We start from the raw sequence: 17,044 nt of genomic DNA, 5'->3' as shown, positions 1-17,044 counted from the left end.
CCCGTGGCAAGGACACATTTCTACAATGGTTATTTAGATTTTCTTTCTGAGAGCCCTACTTGCAGGCTGCTTTTAATTTTCTTGTTTTGAAAACCCCTCGGAAGAAAAGAATATCCTTTTCGTAAATGCTTGGCTGGCTTGATCAGAAGCAAAGTGTGAGTGTTGCCACTGAAGAGATTTATGTGTGTTTAAGGGTTGTGCCAAGTCGCTGCTCATTATTCGTGATTGCCATGAAGCGGAGACAGCCCAAATGTCCATCAACAGCTGAATGGAAACACACAGTGTGGCCTATCCATGCAGTGGAATATTATTTGGCAATAAAAAGGAGCGATGTACTGATACAGGCTGCCACAGGGATCAACCTTGAAAACATGATGCTCAGTGAAAGAAGCCAGACACAAAAGGCCACGTATTATGCAACTCTATTCGTATGGAACGTCCAGAGTAGGCAAATTCACAGAGACAGAAACTGGACTAGTGATTGACAGGGGCCGTGGGCAGGAGAGATGGGAGTGACTCGTGATGGATCCAGAGTTTCTTTTTGGAGTGATGGAAACGTTCTTAAATTGATTGTGGTGATGGTTACAAAACTCTGAATACACCAAAAATCATGGAACTGCACACTTTAAAAGGGCAAATTGCATGGGGTGTGAATTCTATCTCAATAAAGCTGTTAAAAAAAATAGTGAGCAGCTGAGAGCCCGAGCTCAGAGCTTGTCCTGTCTCCCTCCAATCATGGATCAGTTTCCTTGCATGTTTCCAAGGTGGGATCCTTAACCTGGGGGGGGGGGAGGATGGGGTATCCTCCATGAAGCACGTTGACTTTTTCTATTTGATTCTGTTTCATTTCGTTAGAGAAATGTGCTGGTCACAGCTTTCAGAACTGATTTTATGACCCACGGGGTCAAGAGGATAATTTTCAAACGTTGCCCTGAGAGATGCAGGGAAGGGGAATGAGTCGGTGGGTGTTAAGGGGCCCGAGTACTTTTGAGGGATTTACTGTTGGCTCTGGTGTTCGGTGCTCCAACCCGGGTTCTCAACTCTCTGGTTTGTTCATTGTTATTCGTTAATCGTTCAGCCTTCCAGGCACATGGTCGTTCATCAGCGCATTTACTGAGCTCCCTCAAGACCAGCTACCAGGGTGGGACGGGCGACCAGTGGAGTGCCCCTGCCCTGGACGCTGGCCCAGCCCTCGTGGTGTTGATGCCCCCCTCGCTCTTGCTGTCCACTCTTTATTCCCCGCTGAATGACCTTGGCTCCCTTGCTGGAAACCAGTTGGCCATCGGCTGTGGGTGTATTTCGGGCTCTATTCTAGTCTGTTGGTCTGTGTGTCTAGCCTATGCCATCATCAGACTGTCTGCAGCTTTGTAGTAAATTTCCCCCACTTTGTCCTTCTTTCTTTTTCAAGATTGCTTTGCCTATCCAGGGTCCTTTGAGAGTCCGTATGAATTTTAGGGTGGATATTTTGTTTCTGTAGAAATTGCCACTGGGATTTTGATAGGGGTTGCATTGAATTTCGAGATTGGGTTGTATCGTTGTCTTAACAGTATTAAGTCTTCCGGTCCATGAACACGGATGTCTCTCAATTTATTTAGGTCTTTCTTCCTTAGTTTCCTTTCGTGGGGTTATGTAGTTCTCAGTGTGCAAGTCTTTGCCTCCTTGGTTAGATTTGTCCCTGGGTGATCTGTGTCTTTGGATGCTGTTATAAATGGAACTGCTTTGTATGCCAGGTGTTTACCTGAGCGTGCAGCATGAGCAGTGCCTGTTTCCTGCACTTCAGGGCCCCTCTCTCTTGCCCACTTGCCTGGTTCTTGCCACTTTGCTGGGGCCTCACCCTCGTGGTTGGATGTCGTTGACAACCAGGGGAGGTCGTGCCCCTGGCTGCACTTGGCCGATGGCAGCGGGGATGCGGGACCGACTGCAGGAGGGGGTGAGCCCAAGTCCCTGGAGGTGGACCAGGTCAGCTCTCAAGTGGCTACCTGGCAAGTCTGATAGAGGCCGGGGGTCCGGGCACAGAGGATGGTGCAGTTGACAGTCATGAAGCTGAGGCAGGCTGTCTTGGTGACCCGTTATCTCCTTTCGCAGCCCCTTGGATACACCTGATTAAAAGAGGTGCAGAGGGCACTTACTACCCTGGTCGTGTCAGCCGGAGTGGTGTGCTAACAGGACGGTTCTGCGGAATCCCTGGCGGGACCACAGGGTGTTCTCATCGGCTCGTTTCCTTCACGGGCTCAGGATGGCGCTGCTGGGACTGGAAAGCTGAGGCTGAAACCGAGCGGGACCCTGGGGGCTCCTGGGTGCGGAAGCCTTTCTGTACCCCCCCGCCACCACGCCCAGTTTCTTGTAGGCAAGACCCCAGCCTCCATGACCTCCCCTGAAGTCCAAAGGGCAGGTTTGAACAGTCGTTCATCAAGGGAGGAGCAGCCAGGAACCCACCTGAGGCGAGACTAACGGGACCAGAGCAGCTCCCTGGATTAGCAACAGGGTTTCTGTACCCAGGAACCCGCGCAGGGTCCTGCTGGGTTTCAAGGCCAGAGTCTGCCTCAGGGACCTTATCAGTGAGGGCGGGGGGTGGCGGCCTGATCTCCGATGACCCTGAGGATTAAGCAAGGTCCTGCACGGAAGGCTGGAGCACAGCCTGACCGTAGGGCGGCCTGGCGGGAGCTGTGGTTTGTCTTCCTTCTCATCTTGGATGCCTCCTCCGAGCCAGCACCCTCCCCAGCGCTGCACACTTATCAACTCCTCCGTCCTCACAGCAGCGTGCTGGGTGTGGGCGTGTTGTGATCCCATTTTGCAGATGAGGAGAAGGGATGGAGAGGAGAGGGTCCCACGGCTTGTCCGGGAGGAGATGGGATGCACGTGAGCCTCTGCCCACTCCTCGCTGTGGACGGTACCTTGGAAGCTCAGCAGAGTACCTGGGCCCCCGGGCACTCCAGGGTGTGGTGTTAACGCCATTTGGGGGAGTGACTGAGAGAGGATGGGGCAGACTTGTGGTTCTTCCGCCGCCTTCTATAGGGACTACTGTGAAAATGCCATGAGTCATTCACTCATTCATTCATTCATTCATGCCTTGGTTGAGCAGCCTCGGGAATAGAGCCTGGAATGTGCCGGCACAGCCCCTGTTCCAGGTGGGCCCAGAACAGACAGACCAGACCCCCCCCCCCATGCTCCCCAGGGACGAGGGGACCTTAGCACATGTAGTGGGTCCAGCCCTGGCCGGGGGTTGGGGAGGCAGGTGCCCCTGCAGGGGTGGTACTTGGGCTCTGAGCTGGAGGTTGAGTTGGATTTAGCAGGAAGGGTGGGGACAGACGGAGGGAACAGCTCGTGGGAAGGCTGACAGGCGAGTGGGGAAGAAGGTCGTGAGTTGTGCCCCCCCCCCCAAGTTCAGGCTCTGAAGTCCTAACCCCTGCTGCCTCAGTGTGACCTTACTTGGAGGTAGGGTCTCTAAAGAGGTAATTAAGTCAGAGTTAGGTCATAGGGTGGGCCCTCACCCAGTGTGAATGATGTCCTTATAAAAAGGGGAAATCGGGACACAGACACACATGGAGGGAAGCAGTGAGGACACAGGGAGAAGGCAGCCGTCTGCAAGACCAGCAGAGAGCCCTCAGGAGAAACCAGCCCTGGATCTTGGACCTCCAGTCTCCGGACTGTAAGACAGTTGACTTCTGTTGTTGAAGCTGCCCAGCCTGTGTACTTCCTTACAGCAGCCCTAGGATAGGAAGACAGTGTCTGGTTGGAACATGGAGGGAGTGGCCAGGATTGTGACGGGTGAGTCCCGGGCCCCTCTCTGGCCGTGACCACCGTTGGCAGAGGTGGTACTGTCCACTCAGCTCGAGGATCAGTGCCAGGCCAGTCACGCACCGCGGGGAGGCCTGCTCCGTTCTGGGCCTCCTCTTTCAAGATGCATTTGTTTCTACAGAAGATGCCTGGCAAAGTAGTCCAAGTAACGGAGCTTTGCTGCAGCGTGACAGGAGGGCAGCAGGGCTGTTAACTTGGGGGCATTCGGTGCCGGGAGGGGTTGCTGTTTGGAGCAGGGTGTGGCCCTGGTCATGGGTGTCCATCTCCCCACTGATGCTCAGGGTCCTTCCCGTTCTAGAGATGTGTGAGAGCAGCCTCTTCCGGAAACCCACCAAAGAGAAACAAAACAAAACCTCCAAACCAAGACAAACCAGGTCTGGGGCCTTGCATTTGAATGGGGTGAGACTTAAAAGAAATCCTTTTTACTTCCCTGTGGAGGGCGAGGTCTCAGCTTTGAGCCAGAGAGGCGCTGGTCAGGATGTTTTGGTGGTAAGTGACAGAGCGCAGTAGCATAATTTGAAGCAGAAAGGTTTGGCTTAGGTAAGCGAGCCTTAGAAGAGACAGAAGGGGGCTGGTCTAGGGAGGCCTGGCCCAGAGATTGGCCCTGGTGTGACCCTGTCCTGCATGTGTAGCTCACATCCCCCCAGCATCAGGGGCCCCGCCTCCCCTCCCCCACCCCCGAGTCAGGTCACAGGTGCACCCTCAGCATCATGTCCTATCTTGTGTGTTCCATCCTGTCGCTGGGGCGGGCAGTGGGCTGTGCTTAAGATTGGATGACTCAGCACCGAGGTCTCCAGCTGCAGGTCCAGCTCTCTGGCTCCAAGGCTGTGTCCTGTGCTATGTCTCCTCCCCAAAGAGATCAAATGAGAATTGAGTCTCATTTGCAGATGAGGAAACTGAGGCCCCGAGAGGGGGCGGGAGCGAGGTCTCTTGTCGAATGGTCTTCTCACTGTAGGTCCTACGTGAGCTCAGTGTACGCGGGTGTCAAAATGAAGGCCACCAACCGTGAATGTGATAGCCGATCAGCGTAAAAGGGACTCCTTTTCTCCCGCCTTTCCTCATTTCAGGCACTAGCCGAGAATGGAAGGTCCATCTGTCAAGGTTAGCTCCGGTCTGATTCAGTTTGGATGTTGTTCCACACTTTGAACTGGGGTAAAAATATCCACCCATTGAAAATGTGAGCAGGGGACACACAGAGTGCAGAGGTCGATTTGACTTCTCCAGCGGTAAAAGGCCCTCTGAGGCTGCGTACCCACTGCTGTGGTGGCCCCGTCGATTGCTTTTATTGTCCTGGGTGTTGGAGTGATCCAAGTTGAAGCACGATTTCCGAGCGCGTTGCAAGGAACTTTGGGGACTGTGGAAGCCCTGGAGATTCAAGCTGGATAGCAGACTCACATTGGTGCTTTGTTCCTATTAAAGGCAGCAGATTTCTGCCCGGGACGCGGACTCAGCCGTCTGGAACACGGAGCGAGCGCAGTTTAGTGCCTGAGCAGTTGGCACCTGACTCAGCCTCTGCTTGTCTCTGGCGGGGATTGGATCTGGATGTTCCCACCGTGAACGAGCCCAGCGCAGAGTTTCATGGGCACGCAAGGCCCTGGCTGTGTGCCCAGGGCTGGACTTGCCCAAATTCCTTCCTCCTCCTCCCAGCCATCATCCATAGAGGGGTCTGCAAACTCTTATTGCAAAGGGCCAGACAGTAAATATCTTAGTCTTGTGGCAACTATTCAACTCTGCCCTTGTAGCCAGCAAGCAGCCATGGAAATACTAAACCGATGGGCCTGGTCGTGTTCCAATAAAGCTTATTTACCAGATTAAGCCAGGGACCAAAACTGGCCATGGTTTGCTGACCCCTGATCTATGGCATAGATTCTACTCCCTGGATTTGGGGTATGTTTTTAGTCCTTTCTTTCTTTTTTTTTTTTTAATTAATTAATTTTGGCTGTGTTGGGTCTTAGTTGCGGCATGCAGGATCTTTTGTTGTGGTCTGTCGTAGCGCGCGGGCTTTCTAGTTGTGGCGCGCGGACTTTCTAGTTGCAGCGCGCGGGCTCAGTAGCCCTGCAGCATGTGTGGGACTTCCCGCCAGGGAAGTCCCTGTTTTTAGTCCTTTCTGCTTTCTTAAACTTATTTAAAAAGAAGTCCCCAGGACTTCCCTGGCGGTCCAGTGGTTAAGACTTTGCCTTCCAATGCCGGGGGTGTGGGTTCGATCACTGGTCGGGGAGCTAAGATCCCATATGCCTCGCGCCAAAAACCCAAAACATAAAACAGAAGCAATATTGTAACAAGTTTAATAAAGACTTTAAAAATGGTCCACATTAAAAAAAAAAAAAAAGAAATCCCCAAACCCCCCTGCCCCACAGCGATGTTCCTCACCCTTTAAGACTCTGTGTGCAGATCGATGGGAAGAGGGAGACAAGAGCTGGGTCACTTGTCCCCTCTTAGCTCGGTGACCTTGAGCTGGGCTCAGCCCGTTCCCTTCTCCGAACAAGGGGATTGATGGCAACGCCTCCCTCACCGATCTCCTGGATTGCTTGAAGAATTACACTCGATAATGTGTGAGAAAGGGCCTTGTGAACTGTCAGGAGTCTTCTAAGTGTGCACACATTTGTCGCCAGGTGCACGTGTGGAGTGCATTGGGCAGAGGAGTGAAAAGAGAAGCCAAGGCCAGGGCAGGTGGGGATTTATTTCCGCTTGTGCCACGCTCACGCCCCTTTTAGGGACCAGGTGTCTGGCTTTTACTGTCTAATCTGCGGAATCGAGTCCCCGGCGGCCCGTGTTTCTCCCCCGTGCCGCTGGCTTCCAAGCTCCATCTGTGCTGAGTAACGGCCACGCAGGGAGAAGCATAGATCTTCCTTGACACTTTAGCCATAAAGGTCCTTCTGTCGGTTAGTAGAAAAGGTCTCGTTTGACAGGTGCCATGTAAGCAAAGACATGTGCTTCGTGGCTGCAAATTCCCTGCTGCAAAATAGATATAATTCTTATGAAGCGAGAGAGAGGGCCCAGAAAAGCTGTCCCAGCACTCGGGCTGTTTATAGGCACTGGGGGATTAATGACAAAGCGGAGAATGTTCTGCTGGCCCAGCTGGAGCTGGATATAGCCAGTGACTACATCCCTGGGCTTTTGGCCACAGGCTTGACCTGTGCCAGGTCAGCGAGCACGTGAGCAGATGATGGGAGCGCGTGGGCGTGGCCACGCGAGCGTCCAGCTCTACCCCAGCGGGAAAGGGAGACGGGCAGCTACCCGCTTCCCCTCTCAATGGCAGGAACCCTGTGGATAGTAAGCTCCGCACTTAGTAAATGAAGCTCAGGCCAGGAAGCGCTTTTATTTTTTTTTCTCCCACCCCCCCACCCCCCCACCCCCCCACCCCCCCCCCCCGCTCCGGCCACGCCCCGCAGCATGTGGGATCTTAGTTCCCCGACCAGGGTTTGAACCTGCGCCCCCTGCGGTGGGAGCTCGGAGTCTTAACCACTGGACCGCCAGGGAAGTCCGCAGGAAGCACTTTGCTTATGTGAATGTTGTCAGCAGACCAAGAAGGGCCCGGAAAGGAACATGAATGAAGATCTGTGTTATGGGGTTGAATTGTGTCCCTCCAAGAGCTGTTCAAGTCCTAATCCCCGGGGCCTGTGAATGTGACCATTTTAGGAAATAGGGCCTTTGCAGATGTGATTAAGATGTAAGTAAACACGAGGTCATCCTGGAGTAGGATGGGCCCTAATATGACTGGGGCCCTTAGAAGAGGAGGGGGAGAGACAGTCCCACGAGGGGAGTAGGCTGTGTGAGGACAGAGCAGGGTTAGGAGTGATGCAGCCACAAGCCAAGGACCGATGGCCACAGCCAGACACTAGGAAGAGGCAGGAAGGGTCCTCCCCGGGGCCTCCGGGGGGGTACAGCCCTGCCCACACCTTGATCCCAGACTTCTGGCCTCCAGACTGTGAGTGAGAATGTCTGTTGCTTTAAGCCACCCGGTCTGTGGGCGTTTGTTGCAGCAGCCCCAGGACACGAACACAGTCTCAGCTGGCCGCTGACCTTCCGGTTGCCTGGTTCTCCAGCCAGTGCAGCTGTGAGTGAAATTTGAAGGTCGCAGGGAGAAGTCAGGTTAATCTGGACGCATTGCACGAAAGCCCTGTCGCCCGAGAGGTGCTGTGAATGGGGACCGGCGGGCCATGCTTGACTTGCTCAGATGTTGCTGGGTAGACCCAGGGGAGACGGAGGACTTCAGCCTGCTTTCCTCACCCGGTTCCGAGAATGCAGAAAGAATTCCTGTTCCTGCCATCACCCCAGCCCTAAATCCCCCACGCCTTGAAAATATTAAAAGATTGTGTTATGATTTTCATTAATCATTGAAAAGTTAGCCATCTTTGTCTGTAAAGGTCCAAATACTTGAGACTCTGTGAGCCGTCTGGTTTCTATAGAAACGACCCAACTCTGCCCTTGTAGCATGAAAGCCACCGTAGACAGTACATAAATATACAGGTGTGGGTGTGTGTCAGTAAGAGCTCATTTACAAAAGTGGGTGGTGGGCTGGATTTGACCCACTGGCTGCACTTTGCCAATCCCTGGTTTAAACCAACAATGAAAAAAAGCCCATTTGTGTGACAAGTTCTACTTTCTAGAATGTTCTTAGAGAGACGGCCATTTAACGTATTCTGTTATTGCTACCTGTGCCTTTTACAGGGGCCCCCTGAAATGAGTATCAGAGCGTAATGTGGACATTATAGACCAGCAACCACAGTTACTTTCCGTGTGAGAGGATGGAGGGCCTGGTACCCAGGAGGTACTTGGTGTGTCTTTTCCCAAGCTCCCTCCTTCTTGGGAAATCAGGTGTTAAAAAATAGATCGTGACACAGCTTGACTACCAATGGCCCCGAAGTGAAAATAACCCATATGTCCATGGACGGAAGAAATTAAGCAAAATGTGACTTAGCCATACAAGGGAATATGACTCAGCCTTAAAAAAGGAGGAAATCCTGACACAGGCTACGACACGGATGAACCTTGAGGACATTATGCTGAGTGAAATGAGCCAGTCACAAAAGGACAATTACTGTATGATTCCACTCACGTGAGCACCAAGAATAGTCAAGTTCATAGACACAGAAAGTAGAGCGGTGGTTGCCAGGGGCTGGGGGGAGGGGGAAAGGGGAAATTATTGTTTAATGGGGACAGAGTTGGGAAGATGACGCATTCTGTAGATGGAGGGTGGTGATGAATGTGTGAATGGACTTAATGCCACTGAACTGTCCACTTAAAAATGGTAAATGTTATGTATATTTTACCACAATATTTTATATTTTATATTTTATTTTTATTTATTATTTTTTGGGCCACACTGTGAACTTTGCAGGATCTTAGATCCCCGATCAGGGATCGAACCGGTGCCCCCTGCAGTGGAAGTCTGGAGTTCTAACCACTGGACCGCCAGGGAAGTCCCTACCGCAGTTTTTTTAAAAATGAAAAAGTATTGTGAAATACATTGCACTTACAAAAGGGTCTACATGTGTACAGTGTAAAATATAATGGAAAAGTACCCACGGTCCTACCACTCGGCTTGATAACGCTGTCTGCACCCCTCCTCCTCGGGGCCTCTCCCTCCCAGCAGAGGGGACCCACTGCCGTTAGCACCTGTGCCTTTCCTTGCCGTGTGGTCACACTTGCACATGCTCTTCTGCGTTTTGGGGCTTTGCCTGACTTTGAACCTTACGTGCCTGGAGCCACTCTGTGCACGCCCCCCGAGACTCTCGAGGTCGCCCACCTTGGCACTCAGTGTCACATCGCTCCTTGGACCACTATCACTGTGGAGCTCAGGAGAGGGTGATGCGGTGCCTGGGCTGCACGTGGATTTGCTCCGGCCGAGTTTTGATCTGAGGCCGGGGGGGCAGGTGGGGACGGGAGCTGACTGATGCTCGATGCCCGGCTCCCGGCTCGCCTCCTGATCTCCCCTGGTGAGTTACTGTACCTCTCTGTGCCTTCGCCAGTTTTCCGAAGCAGGTGATGGGACAGCATCAGGGTGTGCGGGTCACCACGTCAGATGCCCAGAGAGGCAGCTGGGTGAGCTTGGGCAGCGGAGTGCTTGTTGGACGGGCCCGATGCTGGTAGTTTCTCTTCTTTTTTTTTTTTTTTTCGGCTGTGCCTCTCGGCTTGCGGGATCTTAGCTCCCCGACCAGGGATAGAACCTGCGCCCCCTGCATTGGAAGCTCAGGGTCTTAACCACTGGACCACCAGGGAAGTCCTCTCTTCTCACTTTTTTGCTGCTTTTCTCAACCTGCCAAAAATGCTCTGCTTGTAAGCTCATCGTTCCATTTGAGGGAAAATTAAACACATTTAAGAGCAAATTAAATTAGGGGATTTTGATCGTCAGCTGAGTTAATTATTTTTGGAAAAATGTAATGTACCAAGCAGGATATAGCGCATGGTGGCATGCTCAATAAATATTTGTTAGAACAAAGGGTAATTTTACAAGCCAATCAAGTCATATATAATGGGATTATTTGGCTCTGAAACTAATGAAGTGGCAGTAGAGCAGTAACGGCTGCTAAAGATCGTCTGTGTGCTTGTAGAACGTCCGGAGACAAGAGAAGACGCTCGTGCTGGATCTCAGCCCAGAGCGAGGCCCAGAGTGAGCTGGGACACTGTGTCCCGGGAGGGGTGCAAGGAGCATCTGTGCCCGTGGTCCGAAGCCTGAATTTTTCAGCACACTGAGCAGATCTGTCTGGAGGCGGCACCTGCCTTAGCCACACTCAGGAGCCAGTGGGTAGAACTGGGATGCCCACTTCGTACATTTTTTAAAAATTAATTAATTAATTAAATTTATTTATTTTTGGCTGCACTGTGTCTTCGTGGCTGCGCGTGGGCTTTCTCTAGTTGCGGCGAGCGGGGGCTACTCTTCGTTGCGGTGCACGGGCCTCTCACTGCGGTGGCTTCTCTTGTTGCAGAGCACGGGCTCTAGGCACACGGGCTCAGTAGTTGTGGTACACGGGCTTAGTTGCTCCACGGCATGTGCGATCTTCCCGGACCAGGACTCGAACCCTTGTCCCCTGCATTGGCAGGTGGATTCTTAACCATTGCACAACCAGGGAAGCCCCACTTTGTAGTTTATGGTGTGTGTGAAGTTCGGCTGGGGTCCTGGGGGTGGCGGGCTAGGAGTGGGGGGACACTTCCTTGCCTTTTCCTAGTCCCTGGTGGTTCTGGCAGTCATTGGTGTCCTTGGCTTGTAGACACATCACTCCGATCTCTGCCTCTGTTCTCACATGGGCTTCTTCCCTCTGTGTGTGTCTGTTTCCAGATTTCCCTCCTCTATAAGGACACCAGTGGGGCCCACCCGAATCCTGGACGACCCCATCTTAACTTGATTACATCTGCAGAGGCCCTGTCTCCAGATAAGGTCACATTCACAGGCTCCAGGTGGGCGTGACATCTGGGGGGGTACCCTATTCAACCCACAGTCCCCTACACTTTGTAAGTGTCTAAAACCTTTTAGTTATTATTACTATTATTCTTATTTTCTTAGAGCAGTGGGGATAAATCGTACACACATAGTGGATCGTAATTCATCTTGATTCTGCACACTCCATGGTTCGTCTGGAAAACTGTTCTTGGTTTTGAAGGAAAAGGGGGCAGGAGGATTGGTCTTTCTCTTTTCCTTTGGAAAAGAGTGTGTGAGGCTTGTGTGTGTACAGGGCCCACAGCTTACAAACTGATAAGCCCTTTTAGGTTAACTTCTGCTTTATAATTTCATTCTGTACCCTTTTCCAGCCAGAAGACAAACAGCCGTTTTCTCTGACATATACTCCACTCACTGTAACCTCAGGACATTCAGCGATCTGACATCATGTCCCATCTCTGTTCTTAGGGGTGGAGAGACGGCCATCGCCACAAAATGTGGGTGTTGGGTGTAAATCCAGAATATTCTGCACTGGTGTCGATTGTACTGGCTGAAAAGGAGATGTCGTACATCTCTTCCTTTTAAAAGTCTCACTTTGCTTGTTTGACAGGCACAGAGGATGCGTTATTCAACAGATGCACAGGCTGCTGTCACTTGGTTTTATTTATTTATTTATTTAAAAATAATTTATTTATTTAGTTTTGGCTGTGTTGGGTCTTTGTTGCTGCACGTGGGCTTTCTCTAGTTGCGGCGTGCGGGGGCTACTCTTCATTGTGGTGCGTGGGCTTCTCATTGCAGTGGCTTCTCTTGTTGTGGAGCATGAGCTCTAGGCGCGCGGGCTTCAGTAGTTGTGGCTCGCGGGCTCTAGAGCGCAGGCTCAGTAGTTGTGGCGCACGGACTTAGTTGCTCCGTGGCATGTGGGATCTTCCCGGACTAGGGCTCGAACCCGTGTCCCCTGCATTGGCAGTTGGATTCTTAACCACTGCGCCACCAGGGAAGTCCCCCCGTCACTTGGTTTTAAATAGCACTTGTCACTCTCCTGTGGTGTGCTGCTTAGCACGATGGGGGGGTGGTTATGCTGTCCCAGGTCGCATTTTCCTCCACTGCGACGCCTTCTCTCCTCGTCATGGGAGGAGACCTTCTTGCGTATGTTCTGAGAAGGTGGAAAGGACGTTCAGAAATGGAAGGTGGCTTGTCGCGTGAGATTTTCGTGGCTGGTTGTCACGGGAGCATCTTTAGCTGCAGTGTCTGGGGCGAGAGGAACCGCCTTCAATGAGAAACTTGTAAACACTGGAGCAGGAGAAGCTTGGGCTGAGCCAGAGGTGAAGGAAATTGGTGGTGAGAAAGGTGGGTGAAAGCAGGAGCTTCGGGATCCAAACCCTGTGGTTTCAGGTGTGGGTGTGAGTTACGCCCAGTGTGACTTACTGGGTGAATGTCATCTGGTGACACAGCTGTATTAGACATCCCTACCTACCTGGAAGTTGGAATAAACTTGGGTTCTTTGAGCACGAGACAGGGAGACACAGTTTGATGTATCTCAAGGAAAGCAGCGGACGAGCTGAACCAGCTGGCCAGAGTAAGCTGCCGGGTTTGGTTCATTCCTTCTCAAGTAGTCGTTCCTCTTCTTCATGGCAGCTGTGTTCTCGGGAGGTGCTGAGCCTCTCCTCCTGGGCAAACACAGAGGGAGGTTTCTGATCCATGGAACCTTGTTTTCCGTGTGTTTCTGTTTAAAGACACCTTATTTAATACGTATTGCTGATTCAGTAACGTTGAACTCCAGGCCACCTGCACTATGACACGTGCCTGAACGAAGCTCATCTGACACATGTGTTTCTTCTAGAAGGCTCATCCCAGCATTCTTGCACGTGGGAACACTAGACAGCACTTCACTACGCTTGGGACCATTTTAAACAGTGAAATCGCCAACAAAAAGCACAAAGATATGCAAAATGTGGCACTCACTGGACCGTGAGAAGGATGCTTGTTCATCGTATGTGAGTGGAATAATGTCATCTGGGAACACGTGCATCAGGCACTCAAATTTTTGGCTGCTCTGCATGCACGTGTCTGCAAATGACCGCGTACGTGCCAGGAGGACCGCTTGGGGGGTTACAAATAATTTTGGTGAGTAGGTGGACTTGCAAATACAGAATCCGCAAACAGTGAGGATGGACTGTACCTTATCGGACAAGCGTCTGTGTTTCCTCTGGGCCTCTCTCGGCGTCGTGGTTTGGAGGCTGGCAGAGGGGGATGGCCGGCTGGGAGAGGGCTCTCTGGGGCACGGGGGTCCCAGGGTCAGGCCCCTGCCCACGGGCGTGGGGCGGTCCAGCACTATCACAGCCGCCTCTGGTCCGTTCACTTCTCCAAGGCTGCTGTGTGGGGATCCACACTCAGAAAGGACAGGGTCTCTTTGCTCTACAACAGAAATGAACACAACACTGTAAATCAACTATACTGCAATTAAAAAAAAAAGAAAGAAAGGACAGGGTCTGTGCTCTCGAGGACCCGGCCGTAGCTGCTCCTTATCGAGATGGAACCGCCAGCCCCCAAGCTTGCAGCCACGCCGTCCTGGTGGCTCGGTGACAGTTCAGTCAGGTTGCGGTCCTGTGTAGGGGCGTGTCACCCGGGCGGCCTCGTCTTCCCAGCCCTGGAGTCTCGGATTCCTTTTCCCTTCGTGTGTTTTGAGGAGGGAATCACACATGACCTGGAGCAGGAGGCTGTGTTAGCCGGGCAGACAGCGCACAGGAAATACCTGTGGACTCAGGTTTGTTGAAAGGCTCAGGGAGCTTCCCTGAGGCTGGGGTTAGTGCTTAGGAGCGTCTGGAGCTTCGGATCCTGAGGCCCTTGGAGGTTGGCGGGCGTGACCTTGAAGGGGGGGCAGACCTCCGGGGTAGGGCTGGCAGGGTCCCTGGCTTGGAGGCGTGTGTGTGTGAAGCATCACTCAGCTCTGCAGCTTATCCTTTCCGTTCATTTCCCGGGTGTGACTGACTGTACGAGCCGACTGGGGCATTGGCGGAGGAGGAGGCTGGCGTTTATCCGGCTTTCCTTGGGTGGCGCCGGGTGAGTCCCCTGGAGCACCTCTGGGGACGCCCATCCTGGCCCCCAAGAGGCTTGTCGGAGGCCATCCTCACTGGGACCGCTGGCAAGAATGAAAATGCCAAGGCAGCCAACGTGTGCCGAGTGCCTGCTGTGTACCCGGCAGGCGGCTCCAGTGGAATCACCTGCTTTGAAGTCACCACCCAGGTCACCCTCTTTCCTGACATCTTTTGTCCTTCAACTTAATGTGTTGTTTTTTAGAACTTAGCACTTGGGGGATTGCCAAGACAGTGCCCATGATTGATTCAAACAGAAGGGGGTAGAGAAGCGCCTTCCTTCCGGACAGAAACGTTTCAGTAAAAAGGTAGAACTTGTACTTCTTTGGCTTTTCATGGATTGTATTGAAATGGGTGTAACCTGCCTGTAACAGGAAGAAACAGTTAACCTGTATAGAAAATAAACTTACTGGGACTTCCCTGGTGGCGCAGTGGTTAGGAATCCGCCTGCCAATGCAAGGGACATGGGTTCAATCCCTGGTCTGGGAAGATCCCACATACTGTCGAGCAACTAAGCCCATGCGCCACAACTACTGAGCCTGCGCTCTAGAGCCCACGCGCCGCAACTACTGAAGCCCGCGCGCCTAGAGCCTGTGCTCCGCAACAAGAGAAGCCACCGCAATGAGAAGCCCGCGCACCGCAACGAAGAGTAGCCCCCGCTCGCCGCAACTAGAGAAAGCCCATGTGCAGCAACGAAGACCCAACGCAGCCAAAAATAAAAATAAATAAATTTAAAAAAAAGAAGAAAATACACTTATGGTTACTGGGGGTAAGGGGTTGGGAGGGATAACTTTGGAGATTGGGATGGACATATATACACTACTATCTATAAAATAGATAACTAATAAGGACCTACTGTATAGCACAGGAAACTCTACTCAATACTCTGTAATGGCCTATATGGGAAAAGAATCTAAAAAAGAATATATATATATATATATATATATATATATATATATATATATATATATATATATGTATAACCGATTCACTTTGCTGTACACCTGAAACTAACACAACACTGTAAATCAACTATACCCAATAAAAATTAAAAAAAAAAGAAAAAGCAAAAAAAAATTCCAAAACCTGTGCTTGGTTTAGTGTGAATTAACTATCTTAGTAAAGCGTCGCCTCCGTCCCCCGGCCTGTCTGCATAGCACGGAGCATCCTCTGAAATACCGTATTTACTGACTGATTGACTTTTCTCCCACTTTGAAGCTGAGGCCTTTGTCCTCTCACTGCTGTGCCTGGGCTTGAGTGATGCCCGGCACATAGTAAGTGCACAGCGCATGTCTGGGTTGGGGTCCTGACCTCGAGCAGGCTGCTTCACCCCTCCCAGCCTCAGTTTTGTCATCCATTAAGTGGGGATGGTAATAAGAATTCTTTCTGGCTGCCTTAGGGGGCTGTGATGAGGGTCAAATGAAATAATGAATGTGCAGCCCCCTATTTTATTCTAAAAGTGGCACATGAGGAGCTGGGTTTTGCCTGCCTGGCCCAGCATCACAGAATCCCCAGTGCCCCACAGGTAGGACGCTCTGGGTGCATAGATAGTGAATGAATGAAATGAGAGCTGCCCTGCAGTTAAAGTTGTCGAAACCTGACTCTTTAAGATGACACCATGGGGCTCCTGATTCTTTTATAATTTTTTAAGCACAGCCGTTTTCCTTTAAAAGCTGGGCAGTTTTCCTTTTGTGACCAACCCTCTGTTATTCTTGCCCCCCAGGAGCTGGGTGCTGGCTCCGGGCATTGGCTTGGCCGAGCTGGCAGGCGCAGAGGTGCTGAGATGCCCCTGCTCCCGCCCCAGCTGTCCTCTGGGTGCAGACCTCCGCGGGGCGCTGGCGCTCTCGGACGTGGCTGTCCTGGGTTTTGCTTTCTGAGCGCCCACAGGATGCCCTCGTCCTGCTTGAGCTGAAGAGGCGTGTCCTTGGGCACCATAACGAAGTACCACAGCCTGGGGGGCTTAAACAGCAGACATCTGCTCGTTCTCGGTTCTGGAGGCTGGACGTGCGAGATCCAAGTGCCAGCAAGGCTGGTTTCTCTCCTTGGCTTAGGGATGGTGTCCCCACTGTGTCCTCAACGTGCTCATCCCTCTGTATGTGTCTGTGACCTCATCTCCTTTTCTTGTAAGGGCACCAGTCACATGGGTTTAGGGCCCACCTATATGACCTCATTTAACCTTCATCTTCTCTTTATAGGCCCTCTCTCCAAACACAGTCATTTTCTGAGGTCCTGGGGGTTAGGACTCCAACACATGGATTTTGGGGGAACACAGTTCACCCCAACAAGCTCCTTCATCAGGTGGCCCACATAGAGGAACCGTTAGACCACGCTCAGCTTCGTGACCGTATCGGCCTTGGGTTCCTCGCAGCTGCTGCCTGGGGTCCCAGGTCTCGACTCTGGATTACCGTTGGTTTGCACCAAGTCTGGGGGGATCCCTTGCTGCTGATTCCTTTGCCTGGGCTCGGGTGGGTCCACCGGGCAGCGCTGGGAGCAGGTGGCCATGTCCCGTGACTGCCCGCTGCCCCGAAGCCCCTGCTGGTGGTGGGCCCGCTCCGGGTACCAGCATCCCTGTTGGGCTCACATACTCCCTGCTTGAGCAAACCTGGGGATCGCCTGGTCATTCAAGCCACATCTACAGGAAGCATGCATTTCCCTCGGGAGCTGGGGGATTGCTAATAACTGTCATAAATAGGAGCGAGTAGTGCTTCCTACCAGGAACCACACAAATGCATTTATCCCTGAAGCCACCCCACGGGTTTGGTCATTGTTATCACCC

At 52.2% G+C, this 17,044-nt stretch overlaps 1 protein-coding gene across 2 annotated transcripts in view; it reads left to right on the top strand.

Moving 5' to 3' along the window:
• The window catches only part of PARVB (parvin beta), a 115,747-nt gene that overhangs the window by 14,788 nt on the left and 83,915 nt on the right, over positions 1 to 17,044 (top strand). The gene's annotated exons all lie outside the window — the stretch shown is intronic.

Source organism: Balaenoptera acutorostrata, chromosome 11, assembly GCF_949987535.1.
Source record: "Balaenoptera acutorostrata chromosome 11, mBalAcu1.1, whole genome shotgun sequence".
Classification (NCBI taxonomy): domain Eukaryota; kingdom Metazoa; phylum Chordata; class Mammalia; order Artiodactyla; family Balaenopteridae; genus Balaenoptera; species Balaenoptera acutorostrata.
Note: the sequence above shows the minus strand (reverse complement) of the source record. Positions and strands in the feature narration are given on the sequence as shown.